This window comes from Lithobates pipiens, unplaced genomic scaffold (genome assembly GCF_037356315.1).
Source record: "Lithobates pipiens isolate NorthernLeopardFrog02 unplaced genomic scaffold, aLitPip1_a1.2 Scaffold_22, whole genome shotgun sequence".
NCBI lineage: Eukaryota > Metazoa > Chordata > Amphibia > Anura > Ranidae > Lithobates > Lithobates pipiens.
This window is the reverse complement of record NW_027507784.1, coordinates 120,655,839-120,671,820: the sequence shown is the minus strand read 5'-3', so window position 1 is coordinate 120,671,820 and position 15,982 is coordinate 120,655,839. Positions and strand designations below refer to the sequence as shown.

At 40.3% G+C, this 15,982-nt stretch overlaps 1 long non-coding RNA gene across 1 annotated transcript; it reads left to right on the top strand.

Moving 5' to 3' along the window:
• Positions 1-7,021: 7,021 nt before the first annotated feature.
• Positions 7,022-13,351, top strand: LOC143924103 (uncharacterized). The gene is made up of 4 exons (XR_013261820.1): positions 7,022-7,138; positions 10,252-10,280; positions 12,141-12,335; positions 13,162-13,351. It is a non-coding gene; the product is annotated as an uncharacterized LOC143924103 (long non-coding RNA).
• The last annotated feature ends 2,631 nt before the right edge of the window (positions 13,352-15,982 follow it).

The following is a 15,982-nucleotide window of genomic DNA, read 5'->3' as shown; positions in this document are numbered from 1 at the left end:
GGCCATGAGCTGTGGGACAGGCAGTGGGTCAGGCGATGGGTATCAGACCCGCAATTTCTGATTGGTGGAGAGGCGGTTCAGTGTTAGAAAATCTAATATTAATTTGCTTTTCTAACACACCTGGGTGGGCTCCTGAGCACAATGCTCTGCGCTCCAAGTTCACCCTATTTTGAAGTCTATTAGAGCCTATGGCTCTAATCACGTGCTTCAAAAAAACACCCCCGTCATTGTAATTTAGGCGTCCGGCCATGAATAGAATTATGCTATGCATGAATCTATCCATTAAGCATATAGGGGTGGCCAGGAGAGAGGGGGTGGTGTCTGGGCGCCCCTAATGGATGGGCCACCACTACTTGTGCATCTAGCCTCTATCATTAAGCCCTTACAAGGTAAAATTTGTTATAGGGGTGTCCTCTCATGATGGAAATCAAGCTGAAGCCATTTGGTAATCCTAATGACCGTGGTATACATTAACAGTGTGTGGACCATTTTGTTGTGGACTTACCCTGAGCTTCACAAGCCTTTACTAGCTGGAATTCGAACTGCCTGGAGGAACACATTGGATATTTTGAGTGGTACTTTTTCTTAGAGATTGTGTAAAGGGTAGTTAAAAAGAGAGGGGTAATGGCTGCAGCTGCTGGAACATAGTACATGTTCCACCCTAAATACGGGTGGAAAATGTAACATGTTCCAAAAGGTGAACTTATCCTTTAATATTTACAAAGTACAATTACCCATATCAAATAGTCATAAGTGATTCTTACTTAATGTGAAACATAACTTGAAATCTGACTGGTTGCTATAGGATGCTTTAATTTGCCCATAGCAGATATGCAGTATATCATTAAAGTTTAGTAAATAGTGTTACTTGCATATTGATATCTAAAATGTTATCTTTGACAGGTGGAAAGTGAATTTACAAGAAAAACTGAAAATTGTCAAAAAAGCTCTTTGCAATCCATGTTATGAATATATGCTAAATACATTCAACGACCCTCATATTTCTGTGATATTTCTTCAGTGCTTTATTTTACAGAAATCTGAAACACAAAAGCAGTGACTTCACATAAATCTCCAACAAACTCTTCTGCACTTATCAAAAATAAACTCCTTGGACTTTACCCATGTGTTTTTGCTTTCTGCTCTAAAATAAATACGGTACATAAGACATTTTTGCAAATGTTTTTGTACTAAAATACTGTATATACCCACCTGTTTTATTTTTTTATAATTATTGCACTTTTCCCCAGATGCCCAAGATGTTTACATTCGATCTAGTGATTTATGATAACTGGGACAAAGTAAACTGGAGTGAAAAATGGGAGATTATTCATAGCAACCAGTTTACTTACAGTACAGGCTTCAAAATTTACAAAGGGGCCTAGAGTATATGATTTTATTATTTTCTACCAGAGGAATTAAAAAAACAGGCATCAACCAGAATATCTCAGGAATCAGCTTCCAACGGCAGGTTAATGGCTAGAAAATGAAACCACCAGGACTGGAAGAACTTGCCATAAACCTCAATCTCCACACAGGACTCCAATAGAAACAATTACTCATACGGTGTCATCAAAATGAAATGAAGCAATACATAGTGACGCCTGTAAGACTTTATTAAAATTCAACGTACAGCAAAAATGCATAAAACATTCTACACAAGCTCTTAGCGTGCTTGTGTATTCAGAGACCAGCTTATCGCTTTTTCATTCAATAGGACATCGTCAGAGGTGCGGCCCACTGACACAAGCACAACCTTTTACATAGTCAGACCGGTTAACCGGAAATTGAAGGCAAGAGATGTTCATCTATCAACAGTGCGTTTCAAACACAGGAAGCAGGAACACAGCCATAACATCTTCGGTCATCAATCAAAACAAACCGGAAGTTTATCACTGCGCTCCACACAACCGGACGGAATTAATAGATGAAAACATGCTTATTCAACACTGAATTTGCAGCAATAAAGATTGTAATAACTAAAACAAAAATAATAATGTTATAATATAAAAACAGCTCAAATGGCCACTTGATAACTGATAAATATACAACCCATTAACAAAAAATATTAGCTAATAGAGATAGGTCCCCCTAGTGGATAATAGCAATATAACAAGGACTAAAAGAATATACAGCAATACTTCGGATTACGAGTAACCTGGTTTACAAGCCTTTTGCAATTATTTATGTAGCTATGCAAAACGAGCAGGATGCAAGCCTCTGGGGTGTGCAGTACCGCATTTGGCCAGAGGTGCGGGGGCGCCGGTGACACTCAGAGCCGTTCGGAGCTGCTTGGAAAAACACTTCGTTCCTGAATGTCTCCAGGCCTCTCCGAGTGCATCAGAGCGGCTGACGAAAAGCAAGCTCTGGACTACCGCACTCTTCAGAAAACCACTTTCTTTTATTGAAAAATCACATCACAGCGCAACAAACACAGTGAACAAGGAAAAAATTGCTGACGTTTCGCACTAGCTGTAGTGCTTAATCATAGCAAACAATCACAAAAAGTTTATTAAATACCATCTCTAATTGAATAAGTAAAATAATTAGTTAAATAATTAAAGTAATCAAATATTTGAAATAATTAAAACCCCCCATGATAACAAAATAAAAATGAAGTGAATGAATAAACACCGTTTATAAGACATTAGTAAATATCGTTAGAAAAGGTAATACTCGATGATAAATAATAATAATAATGTGTCACAATAAGTGAAAAATTATGTAAATGTGTGGAAATACATGTGACCAAATGCATCAGAGTGTTTCCGAATGTCTCCGGCGCCCCCCCACCTCTGGTTACATGCGGTACTGCATACACTAGCAGTGCCACTGGAACGGATTATCTAAGTTTTATTATTTCCTATGGGGAAACTCGCTTTGAAATACGAGTGCTTTGGATCACAAGCATTCTTCTGGAACAAATTATGCTCCTAATCCAAGGTACCACTGTATAGCATATAAATGTGTTCTCATATTAAATGAAAAATTTTACCAGCACATACAATAAAGTGAATATTTAAATACACAAGGATATATGGATAAGATAAAAACAGAAGAAAACCAAGAAGGGTAAACGAACTCAATAAGATTTTTATACCCATGAGCCAAAACGTTGAAAGGAAGAAAATATATAGTTTATCAACCTCAGCTATTGTTAATGAAACAATTCACATCTCAATCCATGTTCAAACCCTAGGGGACATAACACTTAGGTGACCTCAGCAGGTCTTCATTCTCGAGATTTTATGCCTCACAAAACTCCCCCTCCAGCGGGGCGTGAATCTATCAATGGCAATAAAAATGGTAGCCTCTGGATTTTTACCATGACACTCCAGATAGTGCTTAGAGATGCTATGTTTGGGGAATCCCTTCTTAATGTTGGCCACATGCTTCTTTACCTGAACATTCATAGCTCTAATGGTGAGACCCACATATTGTAGGCCACACTGTCAAATTAGTAGGTGGACAAAATTTTGAGAGGTGTATGTAATAAAGGTGTCAATATCGTAGGTCTGACTAATCCAATCCTTAGTTTTATTTAAATGGCATACAGCACATTTTCGGCAAAGAAGGAAACACCTACGTTTTTGAAAAAAGGAGACCCTATTTGGTGTATCCAGAACATTATGGGCCACCTGGTGTTTTACTGGTGGTATCCCTCTAAAGATAACCTGAATGTTTCCCTGGAAAAACAGAACCCAGAAGTCTATCATTTTGCAACACTTTTCAGTGTATGATTTTCTTAATATCATAGTATTGATGGGAATAGGTGGTAAGAAAAGAAACACTAAAATATTTCATAATGGTTTTCTTTTTGCCATTCTTCAGCATAGCTCATAATTTCTTATTACCGGTATTTGAACTTTTGCATTTGTAATATCCTAAAATTTACAATGTGTCCATAAAGTTGTTATAGACACTTGCTATATAGTACAATTCCCCAAGAAACATAAATACCAGAAAGTTATTTAGCCCATCTCCATTTAACCATTGATACAATAGCAATTTTAGCTGTACCGCCAATTAAAGTTTGTGAAAATTCTGATGGCTGTGAATTCAAGACAGCCATATAGTAGGAGTCTGAGTATGACCATTAAAAAGAAATGTCTGGACCTGCCTTCTCAGCCTGTTTGATCTGCAAGCAAATAAAAAGACTAGATCACATATGTCAAACAAAAGACCTGCGGGCCAAATCTGGCTCCCCTGGCCTTGTCACGTCGTCCTCACTGCAAGTTTTACAGCTGGAATGTGGTGGAAGTATTCCAACACCTCCGGCTCTCACCCTCCACTCCTGCCCCAGATCTCCAGAGAGAGATAGAGGATGATCTCCACGCAAGGCATGGCAGACCTGCCTACACAGGGAGGTACTAAAGCCGAGACAGGTAGGAGGGAGAGTTGCGAGAAATGCTTTGGGGAGGTTGCACACAGCTCACCCCTAAACCCTGCACTCTGTACGCACCACACCCCTGAACCCTGCACTCTGTAGATAGCACACCCCTGAACCCTGCAGTCTGTACATAGCACACCTCTAAACACTGCACTCTGTATATAGCACGCCCCTGAACCCTGCACTCTGTATATAGCACACCCCTAAACCCCGCACTCTGTACATAGCACACCACTAAACCCTGCACTCTGTACATAGTGCACCCCCAGGGCCGGTGCTAGACTATTTTGCACCCTAGGCAAGACCAGATACTTGCACCCCCCCCCCCCCCCACCCCAAGAAAAAAAAAATTCAACTGCTGACTTATAAGAGGCTTTGCCTGTGTGCGCCCATGAAGCACCGCAAAATGTCAGTACCCTATATTATTTCATAGGCAACTCTTTAAAATCCCCTGCAGGACATCAGGCTAGTGTTATGCAGTAGTTCTGATGCTAGAATTATTGCTCTCACTCCAGCATGCATGGTGATACATAACGTGTAAGGCAATCACATGCATTTGTGTGTGTGTGTTGGGGAGGGTGAGCTCTAAATTGTTTTGTATTTTTATGTGTCTCTTGGGGAAAATTGAGTACTGTCCGTGATACTTTTTTAATTTGCACTAACATACAATTTTTCAGGACAAGCTTTCGGGGTATGTCCCCTTCTTCAAGGTCCAAGCAGTACTGATTCACAAAATATTAAGCAGAATAAAAAAAAAAAAAAAAAAACATGTCTGAGGGAAAGGAGAGAGAAAAAAAAGAGGAGAGAAAAACAAACACATACAAATCAATGGTAATAAAGATAGCAGCAGAGTTAGTGAGATAAGACAGAGGGAGAGCTATAGAATGGGAGGGGGGGGGGATGCCTGTCACAGAGGGGGTCGTAAAACTTTGGTATAAGGAAAAAATAAATCTAAATTCAGGCCATTATTTTTTGTGTCAAAAAGAATTATCATTCTTAGTTCAAACGTTTTCCTTTCCTGGATAGTTCTGAAATTCCCTTTAAGAACTAAAACATTGAGGTCTTCTATAGTATGGTCTGGTTGTGAGAAGTGATGTCCCACAGGTGTGCATAAACTGTATATGTCACATCAATTATGTTTCTCTTTAAATGTTTAAAACATTTTTATATTTTTATTCTTTTTTTTTTTTTTTTACGTAACTTTTATTGCCATGACATAGGGGCCAATAGCCCCTTATGTGATAGCATACAGGTGACAGGTACTCTTTTTGTAGACATTCAGGGTCAATTAGACCCTAGATGTCTCCTCTGTACTCCGCTACAGCTGATGGAACATAGGTGGGCAGTAGAGGGGGGGCGGAAGGGGAGGTGCAGCCAGGTAGGGGGAAGACAGAGCCAGGTGGACAGTAGAGGGGATGCAGCCAGATAGAGGGGGGATGCAGCCAGGTGGAGGGGGGATGTAGCCAAGTGAACGGGGGATGCAGCCAGGTAGAGGAGGGATTTAGCCAGGTGGAGGGGGGATGCAGCCAGGTGGAAAGAGGATGCAGCCAGGTGGACAGGGGGGTTGTAGCTAGGTGGAGGGGGGATTCAGCCAAGTGGAGGGGGGATGCAGCCAGGTGGAGGGGGGATGCAGCCAGGTGGACAGGGGAATGGGATGCAGCCAGGTGGAGGGGGGATGCAGCCAGGTGGACAGGGGAAGGGTATGCAGCCAGGTGGAGGGGGGATGCAGCCAGGTGGAGAGGGCATAGAGCCAGGTGGACAGGGGAGAGGGGATGCAGCCCGGTGGATGGGGGAATACAGCCAGGTGGAGGGGGGATTTAGCCAGGTGGACAGGGGAGGTGGGATGCAGCCAGGTGGAGGGGGGTACAGCCAGGTGGAGGGGGGGTGCAGCCAGGTGGACAGGGGAGGGGGTTGCATCCAGATGGAGGGCGGATAGAGCCAGGTGGACAGGGGAGGGGGGTGCAGCCATGTAGTGGGAGGATGCAGAAAACTGTTTACTTGGGATGGTGAAAATCTAAGTAGCTTTTGTAGCTGTTAAAAATATACTGGGATAGAGGTTTTAATTGTCCTGTGTGAGCAAACTCATAACAAAATCTCATAAGCAAAATGATTAAATACTATAATTTGCATTTAGTCATATCAGTAATTTTTTAGGAAGATATTTTAGGTGCCCAGCCTTTTAAGGAATACCCTTTTAGCCCAAGAATAGACAAGCTATGACTCTGCTGCTGTTCGGAAGACCAGCCAAAGCATTAACCCTGCAATATTTACCGCATCTCGCAGGCCTTGCCTGGCCCATTTCCAAAGCAAACAGTTTCATGGGGATGGGACACAAAAGGCAGGTTGAATAAATGAGCAGGGGGCACTCACAAATGGACATCAGCAACTTTTGATGTGTTACACGCAGTGGGTCTCTATATCTAAGCTGCACAGGGCTGGGTTCTTCACCACTGTCCAAAATTGTTGCTTTTTCTCTCTCTTTCTCTTTACATTTTCATCTGGGAGTGCCATTCATGTGACTTTAAAGTTATAAAAGTTTTCTTTGTAGCGATGATGAGTCACAATACAGTAAATGTTTTGCAACGAGAACAATAAGAAGACTTGTCAAACTTATTTCTAATAAATAGCAACTAGTGGTTTGTTTTGTTATTTTTGCTTGTGATTGGCTCTCACATGTAACTGTCTCTATTTATAAGTGACGACAGTTATCCTTCACATCATATTTTCTCCCCTCTGTTCCAGTAAGAGGTAAGCGTCTCTTTCTTTTCATCATATAGGTTTTTTTAAATTTGTGGGCTTGAGATATAAATGCAATTATTTGTAGCCCCTCTCCAGCCTGCTGCTTACCACATATACCTTCCTTTCCCTGTCCCCTCTAGGGCTGGCTTTACATCTGTGCATGTGCACTTGATGCATTTTTGCCTTGTAGGAGGAGGAGACTGGTTGTTAAACATAAAAACCACAAACACACCAAAAATGCATGCTTATGCATTTTTCATGCACTTGCATTGAAGTCTATGGATTAGAAAACTTACTGTCCTGTGTGCAAAAAGTCTCCGCACCTTTATAGAATACGCAAATGAAATAATGATAAATATGTAAAGCGTTTCTGCTTTTCAGAACACACACTGAAAACACATACACTATATTGTCAAAAGTTTCAGAACGCTTTTACACGCAAATGAACTTTAATGGCATCCCAGTCTTCGTCTGTAGGGCTCAATATTAAGTTGGTCCACCCTTTTCAGCTATAACAGCTTCAACTCTTCTGGTCACAAGGTTTAGGAGCGTATCTATGGGAATGTTTGGCCAGTCTTCCGGAAGCCCATTTGTGAGGTCGGCACTTATGTGGACTAGAAGCCCTGGCTCGCAGTCTCCACTCTAATTCACCCCAAAGGTGTTCTATCGGGTTGAGGTCAGGCCAGTCAAGTTCCTCCATCCCAAACTCACACATCTATGTCTTTATGGCCCTTGCTTTGTGCACTGGTCCAAATCATTTGGTGGAGGGGGGGATTATGGTGTGGGGTTGTTTTTCAGGGGTTGGGATTGGCCCCTTATTTCCAGTGAAGGGGGAAATCAGGCGTCGGCATACCAGGACATTTTGGACTTTCATGCTCCCAACTTTGTGGGAACAGTTTGGGGATGGCCCCTTACTGTTCCAACAAGACTGCACACCAGGGCACAAAGAAAGGTCCATAAAGACATGGATGAGTGAGTTTGGGGTCAGCCTGAAAAACTGACAGGTGGATGTGATCGGACAGCCTGTGTGAAAGGGCCCTAAGACTGAGATGCCAGGTTTATGTGTGTGTGTCAAGGCTGGTGTCCCAATACGTTTGAAAATATAGTGTAGATGTGAACCTAACCTAACTAATTACTGCCAATAAAAGTAAAAAATATATGTTTTGCTCAGAGATGGGATTAAATAATATAAAACGCTGAACAAATACTAACAGAAATTCATAATAAATAAGGTAATAAATGCACAATAATTGATAGCACAAACCTCATGCCGCATACACACGACCGGTTTTCCCGTCAAAACAACCTCTGAAGGTTTTTCAGATGGAGTTCCACTGAAACTGTTGTGCGTACACATGATCACCGCAAAGTCGGATCATTAAGAACGCGGTGATGTACAGCACGTACGATGGGACTAGAAAAAGAACATTCAATAGCCAGTAGCCAATAGCTTCTGTCTTGTACTTGCTTCAAAACATGCGCCATTTTTGGTCCATCGGAACACCACACAGACGAGCTGTTTTCCTGATAGGAATTGGTTCCGTCTGAAATATTTAAAGCATGTTCTATTTCTAAGTCCATCAGAATTTTCTGAAAAAAAAGTCAGATGAGGCATACACACGATCGGAATATACAATGAAAAGCTTCCGTCTGACTTTTTCTGTCGGACATTCCGCTTGTGTGTACGCGGCATTACAGTTTTAAAATACATTGTTTATTTACTTCTTAATAAACAATGGTTGCATCAAAATAATTCAACTGCATTCACATTTTTATGTGTTCATTTTGAACTCGTTTACACCTCAATCCCTGCATTTACATTATGTTTCTGAATGTGCATTGACATGCATTTGCAATGCGTTTTTAGTGAGTTTACTTGTATTTGCCGTAGGTTTTTTGGAAATTTTGACTTTTTTTATTTTATTCATTTTTTTTACTAAGTTGCATTTACATGCATTTGCAGTGCATTCATGTGCAATTGCAGTGCATTTGCAGTACAATCTGGTGCAAGAAAATACAGCATGCTGTACATTTTTAAAAGCATATAAAAGCACTGCAATGGTGTAAACTAGGTTCATCGAAATACTCTTATATTTAATGAATACGCATTTGTACTGTGTTCAGACTGTGTTTAAAAACGCACCCGACTGCATCTGGTGTAAAAGAGCCCTTAATTATAACTGATCATGTTAATGAAGATACAATTATGTATTAGCTACATTAGAACACAGAAAGAGTTTAAATGTCTAAATTGCTGTTTTAGAAATAATTAGTGTGTCAATCACTCTTGCTTGGTCAGTAGTCAGCTACTGTCAATTAACAGCTACATTTTAGCCTATGCATGTCTAAACATAAAGGCACCTCATGGTACAGCAACTGCATAACATACATCTCTTTTTACGGTTAAACCATTCAAAGTGTATACTTTCATGCGACTAACACTTGCTAATTACATTAAACATATTTTACAAAATGTGCCAAAAATGCTATCCCATTATCTTTTGGACCACCTCCAACTTTCCTAACCTATTCCATGTTCTGGGGTGAGAGGTGAAAAGAACAGATTCTGTTGGAAGATATAGGTTAATAATTAAAAACAAATGATTAAAAATGTTATTCATTTATTTTCATACTCTACTTGATCCCCTACGCTAAAATCAAGAAGGGTTCTTCACAGAGATCTGCTCTAAATATAATATGGAATGAGCATTATTATATAGAAAACAGAAAAAAATGGATTATCCATAATTATATGTTCAAGATGAAAACTTCATGTACAACCTGTTTTCAATTTTACAATGAACCTTCATAGGAAAAAAAAATGGAAAACTGTGATAAAAAAAAGACAAAAAACTAAAAAAAAAAAAGTCAAATATATTTGGCAGAATACATTGTTGTTGGTCATTATTAGTGAGAATGCTTTTCAAATACCACAGGAGTAAATGTGCTGTGTAGCACTATCTTGGATGCAAAATATTATATATTTATATATATATATATATATATATATATATATATATATATATATAGTATGTAAAGACTGTAAAATGTTATATGAATTTAGGCATAAAAATATGTTTGACTAGTTTACATTTTTTCAAGATATTTATTTATTTCTGCAGCAAATCAATCATGGATCAACCACATCCAGGTAAGTGCTATATGCACCAATAGAATGTTTCATATTTAAATATAGAAAATGCAAGAAATAGGGAACAGTGTACAATGATGAAGTGATGAATATTAAGCTACATTGAAGATTTCAAATTAAAGTGGCTTTTTGCTGCAATTCTTCTTATAGCTTAGTGGCATAAAAACGTTGCTTTTATTATTTTTATGCTATTATCGACACTAGTGCTGGTGTTGTGTTCCTCTATAAGGGCTTCCCGCCACAAATACAGCCTGGGATGATGCCATGGCATCATCTTCGGTTATGTTTCCTGAATGGGCATGGTTACGCACACATTCTCAGCTTCACCTCGAACAAGGATTTCCCAGCTTGCAGGAAAACTATCTAAGCAGAATGACATTACTACGGCAGGTCAACTGAGCTGTTAACCCTTCACACGTGCACACAGACATGGTAGTGGCCACCATGTGTTATAACTGAAACACGCCCCATTCACAGCATCTACTGCTGCGATTCTAACCTTCATAAAGTGTCTGTATCACTTGCGGCACACCCAGACTGGAAAGTTGTTTATGTGATGATAGGTTCTTCAAAGAGGCAGACTACAGCCAAAGTTGTATGGAAAGCCAGAACTAATGCACAATTTAGATGCTGTTGGAAGACAAGAATAAAAATGAAATTGTTCATTTTTAAAACAAGGAAAAAGAAGTACAGTGTTCAGTTTATAGTGGTTCTAGAGCCTAAATATTTTTTTACCGTAAAGCATTAGTAAACCGCAAAAAACAAAAACAAAAAAAAAACTTCCCTCTGTTAATTAAGAGCATAATGTGCTAACATGTATTGCATGCTAGGACACTATGAAAGACTTACCTTAAAACGAAGCCCTCCAGCGCCGTGCTGCCACCACTGACAGGACTTCCATCTTCACCTGGTCTTCCTTCAGGGTTGGTTTGAATGGGTGAGCCTTGATGACATCACTCCTACGCATGCACACAGGAGTCATGGCCACTGCACAGCGCTCTCAATGCTGCCGTGTAGTGTGCAGAGTGCAGTGTGCCAGTGACGTCACCAGCTGCTACTAAAGGGAGCACTGTATCTTCTAAAAGGAGCATGTTTAGGAGCTATTTGCTGTACCAACATGTGAGCCTTATTAAAGGCTTACCTGTAGGTATAAATAAACAAGTGGACTTTACTACTGCTTTGATGCATTCCCTGCATTAGGGAAAAAAATGTTTAGGTATTAGTATTGCCTCCTCACCCACCCTTATACTTACCTAAGCCCTCACTCGATCCGGCATTATGTCCATCTGTAGTGGCTCTCCCCACTCTCACAGGCTTTGCTGAGGAAGTGGAAGCCATTGGTTCCCACTGCTGTCAGTTAAATCCTGTAAAGAGGGAATGGGGGGGGCAGGGCCATGCCACTCTGTTTGTGTCTATGGACGCAGGCAGCATGGCTCAGGTTCGAGTCTGGCTTCCTATGGTGGCATACCAAGAAGAGGTGAACCCCCAGGTGCTTTACAAGGGGTTGATGTGTCATCCAAACATGTCCCTTGGATACTGATTTGACATCCAGGAAACTGGTGGGGCCAGGTCAACAATGGGGTGATATAGTCTTATGTGTGCACGTGTCTCTTTTTATGCGACTGTGCTTCCTGTATGCCTCTCTGCTTTTTAATTTTCGACTGGGCAGCAGTTTTTTTTTTTTATGAATTATTAAATGATATGTCTATATTTAAATTCTTTACTTTGAAAAGAGATGACACACTTTCAGTCCAATCTCACACATCCTGCTACAATCCACCCCTTCGTGCACACCCAGGGCAAAGTGTAGTGATATCAAAGTTGGCATTTGGTGATATTCATAACAGTGTTGTATTTTAGGGGATCCTCATCATCCACCAGGTCGCCCTCCACATTCTGATCCAAAACACAAAGGACAAGATCCACCTCACCACGGTGGATGTTCCCATGGACCTCATGACCAAAAAGGTCACCCTCCCTCCCATGGACCTGATGACCCTCATGGACATCATGACCAGCATAACCAGCATGGTCATGTGAAACATTAGAATTATAGTGAGTATTGTAACCATTGAAATATACTACAATGCATTCAGTATATTGTTTTAAAACGTTTACTATTCCTAAATTTGATCTATTGATCAATATTATTGTAATATTTCCACAATAAAAGATTTATTTTTCGTTACTGTTGCGTATCCAATGGTGAAATTAAATGTCATAGTACAGTCAGTGGAGCTACCTGAAGGGTGCACAGTATATCCAATGGGCAAGAGCCAACCTATTTCCTGGTCGTTGGAAATGCTTACTTTATGCCCCGTACACACGAGCGGAATTTCCGTTGGAAAAATCTTGGATGGTTTTTCCAGCGGAATTCCGTTCAAGCTTGGCTTCCATACACACAGTCACACAAAAGTTCTCTGAACTTTCAACCGCCAAGAACGCAGTGACGTATAATACTAGGACAAGCCAAGAAAATTAAGTTCAATGCTTCCGAGCATGCATCAAATTGTTTCTGAGCATGCGTAGGAATTTTGTGCGACGGAATTGCTAAAGACTATCGGAATTTCTGCTCGTAACTTTTTCCGTTGGAAAAATAGAGAACCTGCTCTCAATCTTTTGTTGGCGGAAATTCCGCCAGCAAAAGTCAGATGAAGCATACACATGGTCAGAATTTCCAACTAAAAGCTAACATTGGACTTTTGCTGGCGGAATTTCCGATCGTGTGTACGTGCATAAGAGAGTTATTTTAATTGTGCATACAGAACAGAGGAATATTGACTGATCTCCAACACATTCATATAATCATGAATATACTACCACAACAATATAAAATGTTTATTAAATATATACTATATTATTTTCATTTTTTCTCTTTCAGGAAACCAAAGGTGGATTATGTCAAGAAAGATAATTTCTTTATTTTAACCGAATATTACATATTAACTACTTGTATGGTACTTACAGCTTTGAAAAATCCTACCTAAAATAAATGCCTGCAAAATATAAAAATAATATACTTTTAATCCTTGATCTACAAAATGCAGAATAAAGTAAAACAACCCCCTGAATCAACATTGCTTTTTTATTTGGCATGCAGTTTTAAAAAAATCTAAACCAATCTATCAGCTTTTTACTAGACCATATTTGTATAAATGACCAAGTATTGTGACGTGTTCATAAAATGTTCATAGGGCTACATAGAAAAAATTTCAAGGGGCCCTCTGATGATCTCTCTCTGTGGCACCTGGAAATGTTAGCCTTTTAGTGTGTTGCAGCATTCAGCCCCCTGCCTTTGTACCAATAAAAGTCTATAGCCGGCTGAAATACACTGTGGCTGGAGGGGGCTGAACACTCCACTCACAATTAGGGCCCTATACATTTCGGGGCATTTGCTCAGCAAGTAGGCATTCTGCATAATGACTCCCAGCACTCAGTGGTCTTCATCAGAGGGATGGCCAAACCAGTCTCACATCACATACACATTCCAATGTCCAGTGGATGCAGCCCTCCTTGGATGGTGGTATCCAGTGTGGAACTACAAAAAAAAAGAAAGGGAAGGTGCAAACCCCTGGTGCATTATCCAAGTAAAAATGATGCTTATTAAAATGAAAAGCAAGCAATAAAATGCATATTCACAAAGGTACAGAGGTATACAGCATGTACATGGAACGATAACATGAGGTAGAAAATCCGAAAATCCGAGTGTTTTGGCAACCTCACATAAGCACGCTAACACGTTTTGGGGTGCACTTTGAGAGACCAAAGAGAATAAAGTTCTCTTAGCCCTTGTACACACGGTTGGACATTCTGCCAACCAAATCCGTTGGATTTTGTCCGACGGATTGTGTCTGAAACTGTTGCATACACACGGTCGGACCAAGTTGTCGGAAAATCCGATGGTTCAGAACGTGATGATGTTATTTCGTTACGACGGGACTACGTTCACGCTATTAGCCAATAGCTTTGGTGTAGGAATTTGATCTGAGCATGCGTGGTACTTTGTCCGATGAAAATTCTCTACACATGATCGGAGTATGTCCGATCGGACCAGTTTGTCGGAAAATATTTCCAACAAGTTGGAAAATTGGGTCCGACGGATATTCCAACGGAAACAGTCCGATGCATACCACACACAGTCGGATTATCCGACAAAGCGCTCCGATAGGACACATTCCGTCGGAATCTCCGATCGTGTGTACAAGGGCTTAGGAGGGCAAATCAAGAACACAAATTATCAACTAGCTTTATTAATATACAAAAACCAAAACCAAAATAAATAAAAAAAAGCCCCTACAGACACAGACAGATAAAAAATATGACAATGTTGTTAAATTGATTAAAAACAAGGGAAGCTTGTCACATCTCACATACACACCAACAGTCAAACATGGCAGTGCCTGATGCTAAGTAGACAAAATGGTCCATTGGCCGGTGAAACGCGTCAGCAGCGTGACGTCAGCACGTCACTCAGGATGACTGTAAGCCCTTGTACACACGGTCGGAGAATCTGTCGGAATGAGTCTTATCGGACCGTGTCGTCAGATAATCCGACTGTGTGTGGTATGCATCGGACTGATTCCGTCCGACCCAATTTTCCAACATGTTGGAAATATTTCCCAACCAACTGGGCCGGACGGACCTAATCCGATCATGTGTAGAGCATTTTCATTGGACCAAGTGCCATGCATGCTCAGATCAAATTCCTACATCAAAGCTATTGGCTACTAGCCTGAATGTAGTCCCATCGTAATGAAATTACGTCATCACGTTCTGAAAGATTGGATTTTTCGCCAACTTGGCCCGACCGTGTGTATGCAACAGTTTCGGACACAATCCGTCGGACTAAATCCGACGGGCAAAATCCGACGGATTTGGTTGGCAAAATCTCCGACCGTGTGTACAGGGGCTTAGAGTCTGTGAAAGACTTGAGACTGAGACGGAGGTTCAACTTCCAGCAGGACAACGACCCTAAACATACAGCCAGAGCTACAATGGAATGGTTTAGATCAAAGCATATTCATGTGTTAGAATGGCCCACTCAAAGTTCAGACCTAAATCCAAGTGAGAATCTGTGGCAAGACTTGATTGCTGTTCACAAACACTCTCAATCCAATCTGACAGAGCTTGAGCTTTTTTGCAAAGAAGAATGGGCAAAAATCTCACTCTCTAGATGTGCAAAGCTGGTAGAGACATCCCCAAAAAGACTTGCAGCTGTAATTGCAGCGAAAGGTGCTTCTACAAAGTATTGACTGCGGGGGGCTGAATACAAATGCACCCCACACTTTTCACATACTTATTTGTAAAAAATATTGAAAACAATTTATCATTTTCCTTCCACTTCACAATTCTGTGCCACTTTGTGTTGTTCTATCTCATAAAATCCCAATAAAATACATTTATGTTTTTAGTTGTAACATGTAAAAAATGTGGAAAATTTCAAGGGCTATGAATACTTTTTCAAGGCATTGTAACTGTAGTCCACTGCCGGCTACGAAAGCATCATAAATTAACCTCCACCTCAATAATATATGCCACAAAGTGAAAGTATATAATTTTAAAATTAATCAATATGTATTGATGCTATATTATTATTATTATTATTATTATTTAGGATTTATATAGCGCCAACAGTATATATACATCCATAGACACTATTTACTTTTTATGCTAAAATCTTTACCTACATAACAAGCAGTCTA